Source organism: Megascapheus bottae, chromosome 10 (assembly GCF_031878675.1).
Source record: "Megascapheus bottae isolate mThoBot1 chromosome 10, mThoBot2.hap1, whole genome shotgun sequence".
In the NCBI taxonomy this organism is placed as follows: domain Eukaryota; kingdom Metazoa; phylum Chordata; class Mammalia; order Rodentia; family Geomyidae; genus Megascapheus; species Megascapheus bottae.
Genome location: NC_143518.1, coordinates 20,164,045 through 20,181,953, shown reverse-complemented (window position 1 = coordinate 20,181,953; position 17,909 = coordinate 20,164,045). Strand labels below are relative to the sequence as shown.

The following is a 17,909-nucleotide window of genomic DNA, read 5'->3' as shown; positions in this document are numbered from 1 at the left end:
GACTCAATACTTGCATACCCAATGCTATGGACATAGTACTGGAAATATAAACACAACTACATAGACATAAAAACTTATGACTGTAAACATAATGTTTTATTTCATAAATTAATATGTATCTATGACATACAAACCTTCAGCCTAATTTTGATTATGTTCTAAGTGCGAGTGATTGTATATAGAGATTCCCTTCTTGAACACTTGTTTGTTAAACACATCATTTGAAATATGATGTAAAAATCAATGTTAATAAATTTTTTGATAAAAAAGTCATGTAAACACATGAGAAGGTATAAATGTAGAAATGACTATAAAAAGCTTTAAGGCATATAGGAAAATACAGGCAAGTTTACAAATTTCCCCTATTATCAGTAATTAAGTCAAATATATTGGGCTAGCACTCTACATTAAAAGGTTGAGATTGAACTGAGTGATGGTGCTTGCACCTGCCTGTAATACCAGCTACTTAGAAGGCTAAGGTTTGAGAACTATCATTTGAAACTAGTCAATGCAGAAAAGTCTTTGAGACTATTATCTCCAATTAACTAGAAAAATGTCAGAAGTGGAGCAGTTACTCAAATGGTAGAATGTTATTCTCTCATGAGAAAGCTAAGGAACAGAGCCAATGGGCTTGAGTTCAAAACATAGTACCAACGTCACAAAATAAGAAAAAACGAGAAAAAGAGAAGTTGAAATTAGATTACTTTCAAAGTCACAAATTGACAGTAGAACACTATAATAGATGTATATACACTGATAGACATTTTTCATATTCTTGTTGAATAAGGTATGTTGAGAAATAATTCTGGCTTATGAAATAATACATGTTGTGGAAAAGCTTTTCACCTAAAAGTGGACAGGAAACAGCTGTATACAGTGAGATTACAATTACATGAGTCAAATAAGGAGTACATTTTCTTTTATGCAGTGTCCTCTGTTTCCTCACTTTCACTTCTCTACCCACCAATTGTATAGTTCACTTTCACCAGTGTCCAGTGAGTTCCAGATGTACTTTTTCATACTCCCCCAACACTCTGGAAGATCAATGTTTGAACATACCATACACAAGGAAAACTAAAAAATAAGAAAGGTTTCCTGTTTCCCTATATTGGAGTTTGTTTCCATATGTATGTTATTTTACATGAGTATTTCTCTCTTAAGACTATTGTCTTTTGGTCTCACTGTGTGAGTAACAACACAAGTTGGTGGGGACACAGGGGAAAAATGAACCCTACTGTTCTGTTGGTGGGAATGAAATACAACTACTCTGGAAAAGTCTGAGGTTCCTCAGAAAACTAACCATAGACACCCATACTACTCCTGGGCATCTACCCTGAACACTATGAGCTGGGATATATGATAAAGACACCTGTACATCCATGTTCACTGATGCACTATTCACAATAGCCAAGATATGGAAACAGCCCAATGCTTATAGACTTACAATAAAATCTAAGCTATTGCTTATTGGAAAATACAAAGTTTTTCTTTACATCCTCCTATTTTGTAAGAATTTTGGTCAGAAAACTTAATATACAGATTAAAAGAATAATTCAAAGAATACCCACATAAACTTCACTTAACTCCACAAATACTACTTGTTTCATATTTGCCTTATGATTTTTTTCATTCCCTTTTCTGTGTTTTCTTTGAGCCTCTGAGAGTCCACTCAGAAATGTGTTCCTTTAACACTCATCATCGCTGAGTGCAGTGGCTCACACCTGTAATCCTGGCTACTTGGGAGGCGGAGATCTGAGGATCAAAATTTGTAGCCAGCCCAGATGGACAAGTCCATAAGACTCTTCACTAAACTATTCAAAAAATGCTAGACGTAACACTGTGGCTCAACTAGCAGAGGGCCATCCTTGAGTACTACGAGGCTCAGGGACAGCATCTAGGCCCTGAGTTCAATCCCCAGGTCTGGAAAAAAATCAAAATTAAAAAGACAAACAACAACAAAATTCATTACTGCAGTATTTATCTCCTAAAACCCATAGCTGCATTCCCTCATGTGCTCCCTACATAGTAATCAAAATCAGGGAATTAATATCACTGGATTTTTTTTCACTTTTAGGCAGTTGATCTGGGCAATATTCTTTTTTTTTCTTTTTAAAAAATGTTATTTATTTATTTATTTATCGCTTGCCAGTCATGGGTCTTGAACTTAGGGCCTGGGCACTGTCCTTGGACATTTTTTGCTCAAAGCTAGTGCTCTGTCACTTGAGCCACCGCACAATTTCTGAATTTTTCTGTGTAAGCAGTATGGAGGAATCGACTCCAGGGCTTAATGCATGCTAGGAGAGCACTCTACCACTTGGCTATGCTCCCAGCCCCTGGACAATATTCTTTATAGGAACTTTTTTTGTTGTTGTTACTAAGGTTTGAACTCAGGGCCTGATGCTTATTTGGTTTGCTTGTTAGAATACAGCACTACCATTTTACCCATGCCTATTGCTCTTTTGCTGATTATAGAGATGGAGTCACTTAAGATTTTTCTTCTCAGGCTGGCTTCAAGTCACCATCTTCAGGATCTCAGCCTTCTCAGTAGTAAGAGTTGTGAGACTCCAGTGCCAAGTTAGCAGTTAACTCTTGTTTTTATTATTGGTTTAAAGGACATTTTGAACTGGAAATTGCCTGGTTTGAAGTTTTAGTATTACTGCTTACTTCTGGCCTAATCCCCACAACATAGAATTAGCCTGCCCAAGTATATGATAGTGTACAGAAATCTTTATCCTGCCCAAAAAAGTACAGGTGTGTGTTCTTAAGCTTATTTAGCCTTCTGCCCCATTCCACTTCAGAATCTAGAAAATTATAGAATCTTTTATATTTTGGATAGTCCTTCTTTCTCTAGCAGCACTTCCCTTGAAAATGGTAAAATATGTCTTGTTTTCTTTTCTGCTTTCTCTGCACAATTAGATATCTAAGCAAAAGTCTGGTGAGCAAAATTGGTCTTTATCAGAGGCTTCTCTGGTTTGCAGTTCAGTTTGAGCTTGATGAACATAAAATCTCTGCTAATTTCATTTTTCTCATATAGCTTCTTACTGACTGGGCCAAGCTGGATATTCAGATATTTTTATATTTTTGAAAAATAACCCAGAGAACAAAATGACTGGCCAATATCAGCTTACACAGGAAGAGGTCTTCCTTCCTCCAGAATTTAGTTTTATTTGGCCCATATTTCTTCAAGATTTTTCTGATGCCATTTAAATTTTTACATTATGCTTTAGCTGTTTGACACAAAGGCCAATTTTCTAATGAAAACAGGACTATCAATCTATCATTAATTGCCATGCTTTATTGCTTAGAAAATAAATGATCTGCTTTTGTTTCAGAAATTTGCGATGACTAAAAATCTAGTCATCATTGTGGAATTTTATTTGAATGTCTATTAAAAAGAGAGGTGCCTCATAAGTTATTTTGATCAATGGCCATGATTTGATTATGAAATACCTCCTACAGGCTTATGTATTAAAAATCCACATGTCTAAAAGTTGGTGTGTTCGGGAGTCTTAAGAAATTTTCATGGGGGGGATCTAACTTGATGTAGATTATTCACAGGCCATCTCTTAGTGATATCTGGTCCCTTGTCCCTGTTCCCTGTCCACTGTTAGATGAAAAGCTTTTCTATAACAATTGCTTCCATAGTGTTCTGTTAAAGCACCCCGTGTCAAGCAACCACAAGGTGAATATTCTAAAACAATCAGGGAAAAGAACCTTCTTCTCTTTTTGTCAGGCAGTTTCTCACAGCAATAAAAACATGAAACCACTATAGCAATGTTAAAAGTAAAAGAACCTCCATTGTTTTAAAAATAGGGAGAGCAAAGAATATTAGAATGCTGTTAAGTATGTCTTGCTTATATTCATATTGCACAGACTTGAATTTAAAAGCCAGCTTCAATTTCCTATGAAATATAAGTGGCTAGATCTCTACATGCTCAAATTTCTTTGAACTGTTGAGCAGAGACAATGTCATGAGTGTAACTTTAAACAACAGTATTCTTAGTTTTTAGCAGTTGCCTCTTCAAGTAAAAGTCAAATACTTATTTGTAGATGTGACATTATTCATGCTACAAATATTCCTATCATATTACCCTTCAAGTTATTTGCATGAAGTTACTGAATGTGGGGTGAGATATGACCACTCCAGATAATCTTTTATCTGCACACAGAACATTCACTAAAACAGTTTCTATATAAAGCCACTGAACACTTGTAACAAATTGAAAAAATAAAACAATATCGTCTATTTTACTAGTCACAATGGAATGAAACTATCTTGCTATTGACTACTATTATACAAATACATGGAGATTGAAAGATATCTTTTTGAACAAATACAGAGTTACTAAGGAAGTCAGAAGGGATATTTAAATTTTCTTCCAACATGAATTAGAAATACAGTATACCAAACTCTGGCATCTACAGCAAAAACATTACTCAGATGAAAACTTAGAACAAAGAGTGCCTACAGAAAAATTACAGGAAGATTTTGAATAACTCAATGATGTAACCAAATACTTTAAAAAGTGAGAACAACCCAAACACAAAATAGAAAGAAATAAGGAATCAAAACAAAGCAAACACTAAAAACAAAATATAAAAAATTAAACCTGTATTTACATGAGAAGATTCAAATAAAATTATAGTTGTTCTTAATGTACTATATGCAATTATTTTCTTTTCTTTTTTTCCACTTAAGGTTAATCTCATGTGGTTATTGTATCTGACTTTATTACTGGATATACCGTATATACACTTGTTTATTTGAAATAGGGAAGAGAATTGGGAAAACAAGATGATTGGGAGGGGATGGGGGAAAGGGGGACAAAAACATGAGAAGGGCTATCAAAGCTTAAGAAGTAAAATACCCATTACATGAAGAATGTAACCATAATCCCTGTATACATTATCCCAACAATAAAATACAACTTTAAAAAAAGAATGATAGGATAAGAGGCAAAGAAATGAAAAACTTCATATATATAAGTAAGGAATAAAATCAAAGGGTCAAAGATCTTTTAACCTTGAAAAAAAGGTGACAGAAGAAACAATTGCTATTCTAAAAATGCAAAAGACCATTAGGACTTTTTTTTGGTAAAATGATAGAATAACATTGTAAAACCTAGAAGCAATGGACCCATTTCTGGACACACATAATCTTCTGAAATTGGATTACAAAGACATAGAAACTCTGAATTATAAATAATGAGGTAGAAATGCTAACATTAACCAAATCTCGCCCCCAAAAGAAAATCCCTGGACTAGATGACTTCTCTCTTAATTTTCCTGAATTTTTAAAAAGAAGAATTAACAAGTTATTTTAAACTACTCCAAACAATCAAAGGATGGCCTTTTTATCTTAGGAGGCCAACATTATGCTGTCACCAAACTTGACAAAACACAACCACCCTATTGTCAAGCCAGAACCATTTACCAATATCTCTAATGAGAGAGATCATCCACAAAATCATTAACAAAATACCAGCAAACATAATTTGATAATACAAAAGAGAGATCATGCACTATGATCAGATTGGTTTTGCTGAGGGTATGCAAATTTAAATCAACATTGCAAACCAATGAATGCTAAACATCATGTTGCCAAAACGAAATGTAAAATGTCACATGATCATATACATCCAAGAAAAGCATTTAATAAAATTCAGCATTACTTAACGATGAACAATTCAAACAAGCTGGGAATGTAGCCTAGTGATAGTGCTTGCCTAGCATGCACGAAGCCCTGGGTTCAATTCCTGGTCACCACATACACAGAAAAAGCTGGAAGTAGTGCTGCGGTAGAGTGGCTATGGCTCAAATAGTAGAGTGCTAGCCTTGAGAAAGCTCAGGAACAGTGTCTAAGCCCTGAGCTTCAAGCCCAGAGCTTCAAGCCCCAAGACTGAAAATCAAAAGGCTTTAAACACTTCAGGCATAGATAATCATAATTCAAATTCCTCAAAACTTAATATAAAATAAAGCCCTAACATCATACTCAATAGAAGAAAAACATGGTATCTCCTCTAGCATAAGGAAGAAGGTATCTGCTTTCACTGTTCTTAGTTTCACAAGCTTTATCCAGAGTACTCAGACAAGAGAAAAAAAATCATATAAATAGGAAAGGAGGAAGTCAAGCTACGTCTATTTGTAGAGGATACAATCCTATTAAAAACAACTAAAGACTACCAAAAAGCTATCAGAACTTAAAAATGAATTTAATGAAATATTATTCAAAGTTAACATACGAAAACAGAAATTTTTCTATATGCCAGTATCAAGTTTTCTAAAATTTCTAAAAATCCCATTCATAAAAGCCATGAAAACCTGGTGGTGCTCACATCTATAATCCTAGCTACCCTGGAGGCTCATATCTGAGGATCAAGGTTCAAAGCCACCCCAGGCACAAAAGGACCTGAGACTCATATCTCCAATTAATCTCTAGAAAATGGGAAAGGAAATAGGGCTTGGCTCAAGGGTAGGGCAGTAGCCTTGAGCTGAAGAGCTTAGGGACAGTGTCCAGGCCAAGTTTAAGGTCCATGATCCACCAAAAGAAAAAAAACCATGAACACAACAATGTGTAGAAATAAACTTATCTAAGGAAGAATTTCTATAATGATTAATTGAAGACATGAAGTGATGGAAATACCTTCCATATTCATGGATTACAAGAATTACATTTGTTAAAATTCTCATATAACCTTTAAGAATCTAGAGATTACGTGAAATTCTTATGAAAATAACAATCATATTTTTCACAGAACTAAAAATAATAATCCTAAAATTTGTATATTAGGACAAAAAAACCCCAAATAACCAAATTATTCTTGAACAAAGTGAGCAAAGCTGAAATCATCATAATACATGACCTTAAGACATACTATAGAGATGTACAGTAACCAAACTATCATGGTAGTTGTATAAAGATAGATATAGATCAATGATACAAAAACAAATCTCAAATGTAAACACAGGTATGAACAGCCAATTTCTTTTTCATAAACCCACCAATCAAAAGTATCGATTGAAGAAATGATAGTCTCTTGAAAATATAAACTGGAAGGTGGGTGCTAGTGGTTCACACCTCTAATCATAGCTACTCAGGAGGCTGAGATCTGAATACTGCAGTTTCAAGTCTGTGAGACTTTTATCTCCAATTAACCACCAGAAAACTGGAAGTGGCTCTGTGGCTCAAAGTGGTAGAGTGCTAGCCTGTCTATGACTATGCTGGATAGCTGCATACAACTTGACTCCTCTCTTGACTTACACAGAAGTAACTCAAAATGGACTTAAGACCTAAAAGACCAGAAACTCAAACTACTGGAAGGAAACATAATACTTAAAAAGTTTGGTATAGGCAATGATTTTCTGAAGATCAAAAACTCAAGGAAAGTAAAAAATGACCATTGAGATTACACTGAAAACAAAGTAGCCAACAAAGGGCAGAGACAATATACTGAATGAGAGATAATACTTGCCAGCTATTCACCAAATATAGGGTTAATATTCAGAATGTATAAGGAACTAAAAATAAAAACTTAACAATCCAATTTAAAAATTGGCAAATGATCTCAATAGATAACTTTTGAAAGAAGAAATACAAAAGCCCCTAAAAATATCTTTTAAAAAATGTGATCACTATCCATCAGAGAAATACAAATCAAAACTGCAAAATATTATCTCACTGCAGTCAGAAATATCATTTGAAAAAAAAGCTGGTGAGCATGTGGAGAAATGGTGGGAACTCACTCTGTTCCTTGGAATACTAATTAGTACAATTACCATTAAGAAGATTATGGAAATTCCTAAAAACTCAGTATTGAATTGCCATATGATCCAGCTAGCCCAGCTATAGGTATACTTCCAAAGGAACTGAAACAAAGACACACACAATACCTGCACTGTCCTACTAATCACAGCACCACTTCCAACACCCAATAACATAGGTGCATATTAATGAATAAAGCAAATATATAAAGATAAACTAGAATATTACTCAGTCATAAAAAAGAATGAAATCCTGTCATTGCAACAAAATGTATGAGTCTGGAGGAACTGTTCATTTACGGAAACCAGACATGAAGGTAAGTGCTACATGGGCTCCCATGTGGGTAAACTGAAAAGGGAAGGGAAGGAAAGAGGAGGAAGGAAAGTAGAATAATAACTATTGTGGATTGGGAAGGGTGTGGTGTAGCAGGAAAGATTGATTATTCCCTCAGAAATAATTGCAGCATGCTTCAGTTATACTCTCATGAAGGAAGACAATTCAAAGACAAGTGTCTGAGCCTGTTGAAACAAATTCCTAAGCAATGAGGTCCTACAATGCTTGTTAAAGGACTTCTAGAAATATTGAATGTTATCTAAATTATGATACAATCATATGATATCATAAATTATATGGTAATTTAGATTGTGCTTGAAAGACTCCCTGATGGATTTTTAAGAGATATTCAAAAGGATAAATTTCTTCTTCCTGGAGAAAATATAATCTACCATAATCCCTGCTTGATTTTATTTCATAATAATTTCTTCAAACCAATCTCATAGTGACATGGAATCAATCATGAACTGGATAGTCGCCCATGACTGGGACAGGGACCTTGTTAGTCTAGTCTACAGGGGCTGCTTGCTTTCCTGTATGAGTGTATGCCTATTATCTGTTTGAAACTTGGTGGTGACTTCTCCTTAAAGTTTCATCTCCTTCACAGTTACTAGTCCACACATTCCTATACACACAATCATATCACACTGTGAATGTGATATATATATATAAACAGGGCCAGGAGTTTGGCCTAGTGGTAGAGTGCTTAGCATGCACAAAGACCCAGATTCAATTCCTCAGTACCACATACATAGAAAAAAGCCAGAAGTGGTGCTGAAGCTAAAATGGTAGAGCTCTAGCCTTGAGAAAGTCCAAGGGCAGTGCTCAGGCTCTGAGCTCAAGCCTAGGACTGGCACAAAACATATATATACAAACATATAAAGACATTTATTTTTCCTCAGACATTATAAACTAATTTAATATAAATTAAATTATACTACAGTATACAATCTGTATCCCATCAGAAAATTAAATTTTTTCTCAATTTTAAGGGGTGACATTGATCAAGATATATTGTTTAATGCAGTCCCATTTCTCCAAGCTTTCTTTAATTTGTTGTGTTTCTGGGCCTTTATTGAGAAAGTTTCAACCTGTGGCAAGGAGCCTTAGTGTTATCTTCTAATCCTTCCTGTAAAGTTTTTAGGGTATCTGCTTTTACCTCAAGGTCTTTGATCCATTTGGAATTATTTCTGGGGCAGGTAACATATAATGATCCAACTTTAGTTTTCTACAGGTGCTTAACTAATTCTGCCAGCATCATTTGTGAAGACACTGTCTTTCTTCCATCCTATTTTTTTGTTTCTGTATAGCTAGAAAGTTAAATAGAAAACCCATATAGTGGGAGAAGATCTTCACTAGCCATACAACAGACAAGGACCTCATATCTAAAATATATCTACAGCACAAAAAAATTGAATCTCTCCAAAACAAATCTTCAAAGAAACAACCATCCCATTAAAAGATGGGCCAAAGACTTAAAGAGACACTTCTCTGAGAGGAAATACAAATGGCCTATAGACACATGAAGAAATCTCTGGCCATAAGAAATGAAAATCAAAACAACTTTGAGATTTCGCCTCACTCCAGTTAGAATGGCCATGATCAAGAAACCTAATAACGGATGCTGGCAGGGATGTGGCCAGCACTCCACTGTTGGAAGGAGTGTAAACTCTTTCAGCCACTATGAAAAGCAATATGGTGATTCCTCAAAAGACTAACCATAGAGCTCCCCAATGACCCAGCAACCCCACTCCTGGGCATTTACCCAAATGTCCATAAACAAGGGTATACTAAAGCTACTAGCACAACCATGTTTGCTGTAGCATTATTTACCATAGCTAAGATGTGGAACCAATCCAGATGCCCCTCAGTAGATGAATGGATCACCAAGATGTGGTATTTATACACAATGGAATTCTGTGCTGCCATCAGAAAGAACGACATTGCCCCATTTGTAAGGAAATGGAAAGACTTGGAAAAAATCATAGTAAGTGAAGTAAGCCAGACCCAAAGGAACATAAGCTCAATGGTTTCTCTCATTTGTCAAATTAGTACATATCTAGGACTCTCCTAGCAGAGGATCACAATAGCTCAAAACCTAGGTACGTAAGGTCATAGAGGATGAGGCTAAGAGAAATGAACTCCAGGATATAGAAACAAAAGATTTATCTTTGATGTTCTTAATGCACTATGTAAAGTTCTTTACCCATTTTTCCCCATAAGGGTTCATTTCATGTTATTACTGTATCTGACTTTGGTACCTGGTATGTTGTATATTCATTAATTTATTTTAAATAGAGGAAGAGGAAAAACAAGATTATTGGGAGGAGGTGGGGGAAGGGAAAAGGGGAAAAAAACATTGGAAAGAGTATCAATGTTTAAGATATAACGTACCCACTACCTGATGAATGTAACCCCTCTATTTATCACCTTGAAATAAAGTATAATTTTTATACTTTAGAGACTTTTGCCTTTCAGGCAGGAATTGCCTAACTCATGTCTCTCATCATTAATACCTTCTATTCCAACAAGGAAATTTTCCTTCGGGAGTTGATCTCCAATGCTTCTGATGCCTTGGACAAGGTTCTTTATGAGAGCCTGACAGAACCTTCCAAGTTGGACAGTGGTAAAGAGCTGAAAATAGACATCATCCCAAACCCTCAGGAATGGACCCTCACCTTGGTGGACACAGGCATTGGCATGACAAGGCTGGCCTCATAAATAACTTGGGAACCATTGCCAAGTCTCGTACTAAGGCATTTATGGAGGCTCTCCAGGCAGGAGCAGACATCTCCATGATTGGGCGGTTTGGTGTTGGATTTTATTCTGCCTATCTGGTGGTAGAGAAAATAGTGGTGATCACAAAGCACACTGATGACGAGCAGTATGCTTGGGAGTCTTCTGCCTGGGGATCCTTCACTGTTCAAGCAGACCCTGGTGAGCCCATTGGCCGTGGTATCAAAGTGACCCTCTGCCTCAAAGAAGATCAGACAGAGTATTTAGAGGAGAGGCGCGTGGAGGAAGTGGTGAAGAAGCACTCTCAGTTCGTAGGCTACCCCATCACCCTCTACTTGGAGAAGGAACGAGAGAAGGAAATCAGCGATGATGAAGCAGAAGAAGAGAAAGGTGAGAAAGAAGAAGAAAAGGATGAAGAGGAAAAGCCCAAGATTGAAAATGTGGAATCAGAGAAGGAAGATGACAATGGTAAGGAGAAGAAAAAGAAGACCAAGAAGATTAAGGAGAAATATATCGACCAGGAAGAACTGAACAAGACCAAGCCCATTTGGACCAGAAATCCTGATGACATCACTCAGGAGGAATATGGAGAATTCTACAAGAGCCTTACCAATGACTGGGAAGTTTACTTGGCAGTCAAGCACTTCTCTGTAGAAGGACAGCTGGAGTTCAGAGCACTGCTCATCATCCCTCGTCGGACTCCCTATGACCTATTTGAGAACAAGAAAAAGAAGAACAATATCACACTTTATGTCCACCGTGTGTTCATCATGGATAGCTGTGATGAGTTAATACTAGAACATCTCAACTTTGTCTGTGGTGTGGTCGATTCTGAGCACCTATCCCTGAACATCTCCCGAGAAATGCTCCAGCAGAACAAGATCTTGAAAGTCATCCGTAAGAACAGGGTGAAGAAGTGCCTTGAGCTCTTTTCTGAGCTGGCAGAAGACAAAGAGAACTACAAGAAATTCTATGAGGCATTCTCAAAGAAACTAAAGCTTGACATCCATGAGGACTCTACTGACCGGTGGCACCTTTCCAAGCTGACTGGAGATGAGATGACTTCTCTGTCAGAGTATGTGTCTCGTATGAAGGAGACTCACAAGTCAATCTACTACAGCATTGGTGAGAGCAAAGAGCAGGTTGCTAATTCTGCCTTTGTGGAGAGGGTGCGGAAGCTGGGCTTTGAAGTGGTGTATATGACAGAGCCCATTGATGAGCACTGCGTGCAGCAGCTAAAGGAGTTTGATGGTAAGAGTATTGATGAGGATGAGGTGGCTGCAGAGGAGCCCAGCGTTGCTGTTCCTGATGAGACCCTCCCCCACCCCTGCCCCGCTCGAGGGTGATGAGGATGCTTCCCACATGGAAGAAGTAGATTAGAAAGCCCCATTGGAAAGGAAGCCAGCGCCCTCCTCTGTATAGTGTCCCCCAAGCAGCCTAGACTGGCCCTGTCCCACCTCACCTCCCTCTGCTGATGTTGTCTTCTCCTTTCCCATGTCCAAGGCAGGAAACAAGGGATTCAAGCCCTGTCCCCCTCCTTCCCTCTGCCAGCAGGGCTGGGTGTTGTGTATTGTGTTTTATGGGGTTCCGAAATTAAAAGTATGCAAAATAAAAGATGGAGGTATATAAAATTTTATCCCTTGTAAAAATAAATAAATAAAACATACACTCTGTTTGACCAAGTAAAATAATAAAAGAAATTGCTAGGGAAAGTAAATGAGGATCTGAAATATTTTATAGTGCCAGAAATTAGGAAATGCTCAAAATATGACAGGTCCACATCAAAATAATGTGGAAGCCATGTGAATGAGCTTCTGGTGGCCAAACCTTGATCATCAGTAAAACAAATTATAGTATTGTATAATTGCTTCCTCTTTGCAGACATAAATAACTGAGCAATAGTGGAGAAAGAAGCTCTTCTTTATATGAGGGTTCAATTAATAAAAAAGAGAATGAAAACTAGAAATAGAAGATGGAAGTTTACCATATACCACAGTAGTAATGGTTTGGGCAAGAATCACCAACAGAAACTAAAATTAAATACATTAAATATTAAATTTCAAAGTATCTGACCAGAAAACACTTACTTGCTACAAAGGAAAATGTAGTGGAAAGACTTTGCAGACATCAGCTTTACCAAATGGCTAATGATATAGAGCGGGCAATGGGGTGCAGTAGCATTACATCTTGGAATGGATTCAGAAAAGTGAACTATCATTAATCATGTGGGTTTAGGGTTCGTGTGTGGATTTTTTGTGCAGGTATGAGGTATCTGTAAATGTGCCTGACCAACAACAGTCTCTTGAAAGGGTAAATGAGCAAAGCACAAGGTAACCCTGGTTTCCTTAATGATGTAAAAATCAATGTTAATAAATTCTTTAAAAAAAAAGAATGTCTAAGTAAATGAATCATGGGAAAGCATCATGCAAATTGAAGGAGATTGTAAAATAATGGGACCTTGCTTTTCAAAATATGATTATGAAGCTAAAAGAAAATCAGGGAACCGTTCCAGATTAGAGGAGACTGAAGAGACAAACTAAGTGAAATGCATGGCTCCAGATTGATTATGGATCTGGAAAGTGACATGGAATAATATCCATCATTTGAACAAGGTCTTTTGTTTGTTTTGCTTCCTGGTCCTAGTCTGGGCCTGGGCGCTGTCCCTGAGCTCCTTTTGCTCAAGGCTAGCACTCTACCACTTGAGCCACAGCGTCACTTTTGGCTTTTTCTGTGATTGATTAGAGGTAAGAATCTTATAGATTTTACTGCTAGGGCTCTCTTCAAACCATGGTCCTCAGATCTCAACCTCCTGAGTAGGTAGAATTTCAAGTGTGATTACCAGCATCTGACTAAATTTCTGAGTAGCTTAGATTTCAATTACTGAAAAACAAAGAATGGAAGGACTGGGAGCATGGCTTAAATAGTAGGGTTCCTGCCTAATACACATGGGGTTCTGCATTCAGACCTCAGTACAGTAAAACTAGAAGTCATAAACTGAGATTATATGGGTTGGTTCTAACTCAATATGACTGGAGTCCTTATAAGAGATATGGCACAGACAACACTGACTAAGGAATAACCACAGCACAAGATACCCATTACCAAACAGAGGGGCTTCTGAGTAATCCACACCTGCCAGCACCGTGAGTTTGGGACTTCCAATGTTCAGAACTCTAAGAAAACATATTTCTGTGATTTAAGTGACCCTCTCTGGAATGTTTTGTTCTAACAGCCATGGAAAACTAATACACTATAGAATGTTATTCCTTAAAAGGAAATTCTGACAAAATACAATAAGATAACCCTTTAGGACATGATGCTAAATGAAATTAGCCAACCACAAAAGGCAAATAGTATATCACTCACATGAGATACACAAAGTAGGGAATTCGGCTGGGTGTGATGGCTCATACCTGTAATCCTAGTTACTCAGGAGGCTGAGATCTGAGGATCGCAGTTCAAAGCCAGCCTGGGCACTACAGACTGTGAGACTCATCTCCAATTAACCACTAGAAAACCAGAAATGGTGCTGTGGCTCAAGGGGTAAGGTAGTAGCCTTGAGCTGAAAAGCTCAGGGACAGTGCCCAGGCCCAGAGTTCAAGACCCACAACTGACCAAAAAAAAAAAAAAGAAAAGAAAGAAAAAGAAAAAAAGTAGTGGAATTCATAGAGATAAAGAACAGAGTTATGGCTTCAGTGTAGCATTATTTTTCAATAAATACAGAATCTCTATTTTGCAACATAAAAAAGTTGGAGATGGATGGTATAGTTGTTTTTACCAAAATTTGAATGTACTGCCTCCACTGCGTACTGGCACAATTGATGTTGTGAATATTTTACCAGAGACAAAGCTAAAAGAAAAATGTTAAAGTAGGCCAGATGCAGTGGCTCACACCTGTAATCCTAGTCACTCAGGAGGCTGAGATCTGAGGATCAAGGTTCAAAGCCAGCCCAGGCACAAAAGGACCTGAGACCCTTTTCTCCAATTAATCTCTAGAAAATGGGAAAGGGGATTTGGCTCAAGGGTAGGGGGGTAGCCTTGAGCTAAAGAGCTTAGGGACAGCACTTAAGCCCGGAGTAGGGGAAGAGCTCATTCTGAGTTCAAGGCCCATGACCCACCAAAAAATAAAATGTTAAAGTAGGAGATGTGGAGGTAGAGACAAAAGGCACACAGGGTGCATGCTGGGTGGTAACAGGCAATCACTGGCTAGAGCAGTTACAACTACAGCAACACTATGGCTTGCCAGCGATCATCGGAAGCCAGTGCTCATGAACACAAGCATGGCTCTGCTGATACCTTTGGGTTAGACTTCTAGACTCCATAATCATGTGAGAATCCATTCTTTTTGCTGTTCAGGGGTGGGGGTGTGGGAAATGGCAGTTGCCAGTGGCTCACACCTGTAATTCTAGCTACCCAGGAGGCTGACATCTGAGGATCAAGGTTCAAAATGAACCTGGGTAGCCAAGTCCTTGGGATGCTTTCCTTCAGTTAACCACCAAACCAGAAGTGAAGCTGTGGCCATAGCAGTAGAGTGCTAGCCTTGAGCAAAAAAAACCTAAGGAACAGCACCCAGGTGCTGAGTACAAGCCACAGTACTGGCACAGGTACATGCACACACATGTGTACAAACACACGTGTGTGTGTGTGTGTGTGTGTGTGATTGTATAAGAAAATAAAATAAAAGTCAGGGTACTGCCTAAAGAGTCATTCCAGCAAGTCATCTATTTTGCCATCTTGGAACCGATACAGGAAAGCCAACTACTGTCATTTCATGTGGACTAAATGCTTGAAATGTGCAGGACTGAAGTGTTTGTAAATTCACCTGCCCAAGCAACAGCCAAGTCTCATTCTTCTCCCTGGGAGACGAAGCTTGTCTCCATAGATCACTGCCTAAATGGAGGGCTTCCAGATAAATAAGGTGAAGCAGATAAATTCTTGTCCTGTGATCTGAATCCCAGGCTGCCCACTCTCACTTTTCATCAGAATAGCAATGGTGATGAAAAACTACAAAGAAGATAGGAAACTTGTTTGTTTTGTGTGATAATATACTCCCATCCTTGTCTACACTTGACAATTATCAAGTACCTTCTATGTTCCAAGAGTCAGTATGTTTAGTTGACAAAAGTATGGTCTTTCACATGCTAGATATGGGTCTATGTATTAGAGATAATTTAGTGAACTGAGCAATCTCCCATAGCCACCAGCAAAGTAACCCTTCTCAGATTGTTTACTGACAATCCCACCTGTTGTGTCCTGAAACCTAATGGCATTCCTGCTCAAGTCATACTGCCTCCAGGCACTCTTACAGGAATATCTGAACCAGGAAGATGATGCAGGATTCCTTCAATGGAAATTTTGGTTTGAAGACTCCCTGATTCCCCAAAAAACTTTTAAAATATATATACATATATGTACACATATATATACTGTATTCCTTCATTTATTTCCTTTTTACTTTCCTTTTTCCATGTTCTTCCTTCTCATCTTGGTCTTTTCTTTCCCCTTTCTTCTTTTCACCTCATCACATCACAGGGAAGACTTCCTTACAGCTCAAAAGATTCCTTTCCATACTCCTTTACTGACATTTCCTTTGAACAAATCTTTTTCATGTCTAATCTTGCCTCATATGTGTACTTTTTAAAGGCCCCAATTAGCAACTTCGAACAGAAGGTGGTATAAAGACATAACAAGAGCCAAAGCTATCGAGTTAGAGCCCTACTGTGCCACACAAGGTTTTTATCTTCATCTTTTCCTACCTCAAATTCCAGGTAAGACAATCTCAAGGTTCATTTTGTATAAAAGGAAAAACAGTCGTAGACTAATCTCATGGGGCTATAGTAGATTAAATGTATTATTTGTGATGTAATTTCAATGGTGTGATCTATATAAATGCCATTATCAAAGACCTTGAATCAGTGAAGATGATGCAAACCAAATAGGCAAATGTTATGCGTAGGCAATGCCACCTGGTTCTAAGGAGGATGGTGTGATGCCACTGTAGGTTGGGGAGCCCAGAGAACCAGTATGAAAGAACCCCTGTCAGGTTGTGGTAGAGTGAAGGACTATTCATCTAGAAGAAAGACCTTAAAGAAGTACAAGCAGGTCCTCATTCAGACACAACTAGAAGATCAAAGGCTACAGGATGGTGAATTATGGAGAAGATAGTTAAGGAGACTTGGGAGATGGGTGGGGATAGAGGCAAGAAGCTTACTCTTTTCTTTCATTGATTCATTCCATGACTAATTGGCAGCCGTCCAGCTAAGTATCAAGAACCCTGTTGATTCTGACTTTTTTTTTACATGTTCTTGGGCTTGAACTCAGTGCCTGGGCACTGACCTTGGGCTTTCACAAGGCTAGCATTCTATCACTTGAGCCACAGCACCACTTCTGGCTTTTTCTATATATGTAGTACTGAGGAATTGAACCCAGGGCTTCATGAATGCTAGGCAAATACTCTACCACTAGGCTACACTATCAGCCCCTATTCTGACTATACTTTCTAGACACATTGAACATAGTTGATGAAAGAAATCAAACCTCAGAGAAATGATATACAGGGCCAAAAACATGTCTCTGAAAAACTCTCCTTTTTTGTGTTTTCATATACTTTAATGATTTTTTTATCTTTACACATTCTTTTCCACTCATAAATATTTGTGATAATCTTGGTTTTATTCAGTTTTACTTTTGGTGCTTGGTTTTTCTTGAATACATGAGTTTCTTTATGCATGTTAAGTAGCTACCTTTTCTTTAATTAATCAGACACAGACCAACCCAAGTAAAACAAACAAATACAAACCAGTAACTCTGACATGTAATTTCTGCAAGTACTGCTGAGAACTGTTTGGCTGCACATACATATGTTTCACTTGGTGACTCACAGTCAGTGAGTCCCTGGTAAAAGCAAGCAAATTTTGGTAACTACACAAGCAGTTTTAGGTGACAGTACCTGAAATGCTCAGATTGGAATATTATTTTTACCTTTGTCTAACTTGATGGTTCTGTGTAGTTACTTAGCTATACTTAACCTACAGTTAATTCTGAACACCCTCTGAGCCATATAATTCACAAGGGCCCC

General features: G+C 37.7%; 1 pseudogene; it reads left to right on the top strand.

Annotated features, from left to right (window-relative positions):
* The first annotated feature begins 8,030 nt into the window (after positions 1 to 8,030).
* LOC150057677 (heat shock protein HSP 90-beta pseudogene) lies at positions 8,031 to 12,177 on the top strand (annotated as a pseudogene).
* The last annotated feature ends 5,732 nt before the right edge of the window (positions 12,178 to 17,909 follow it).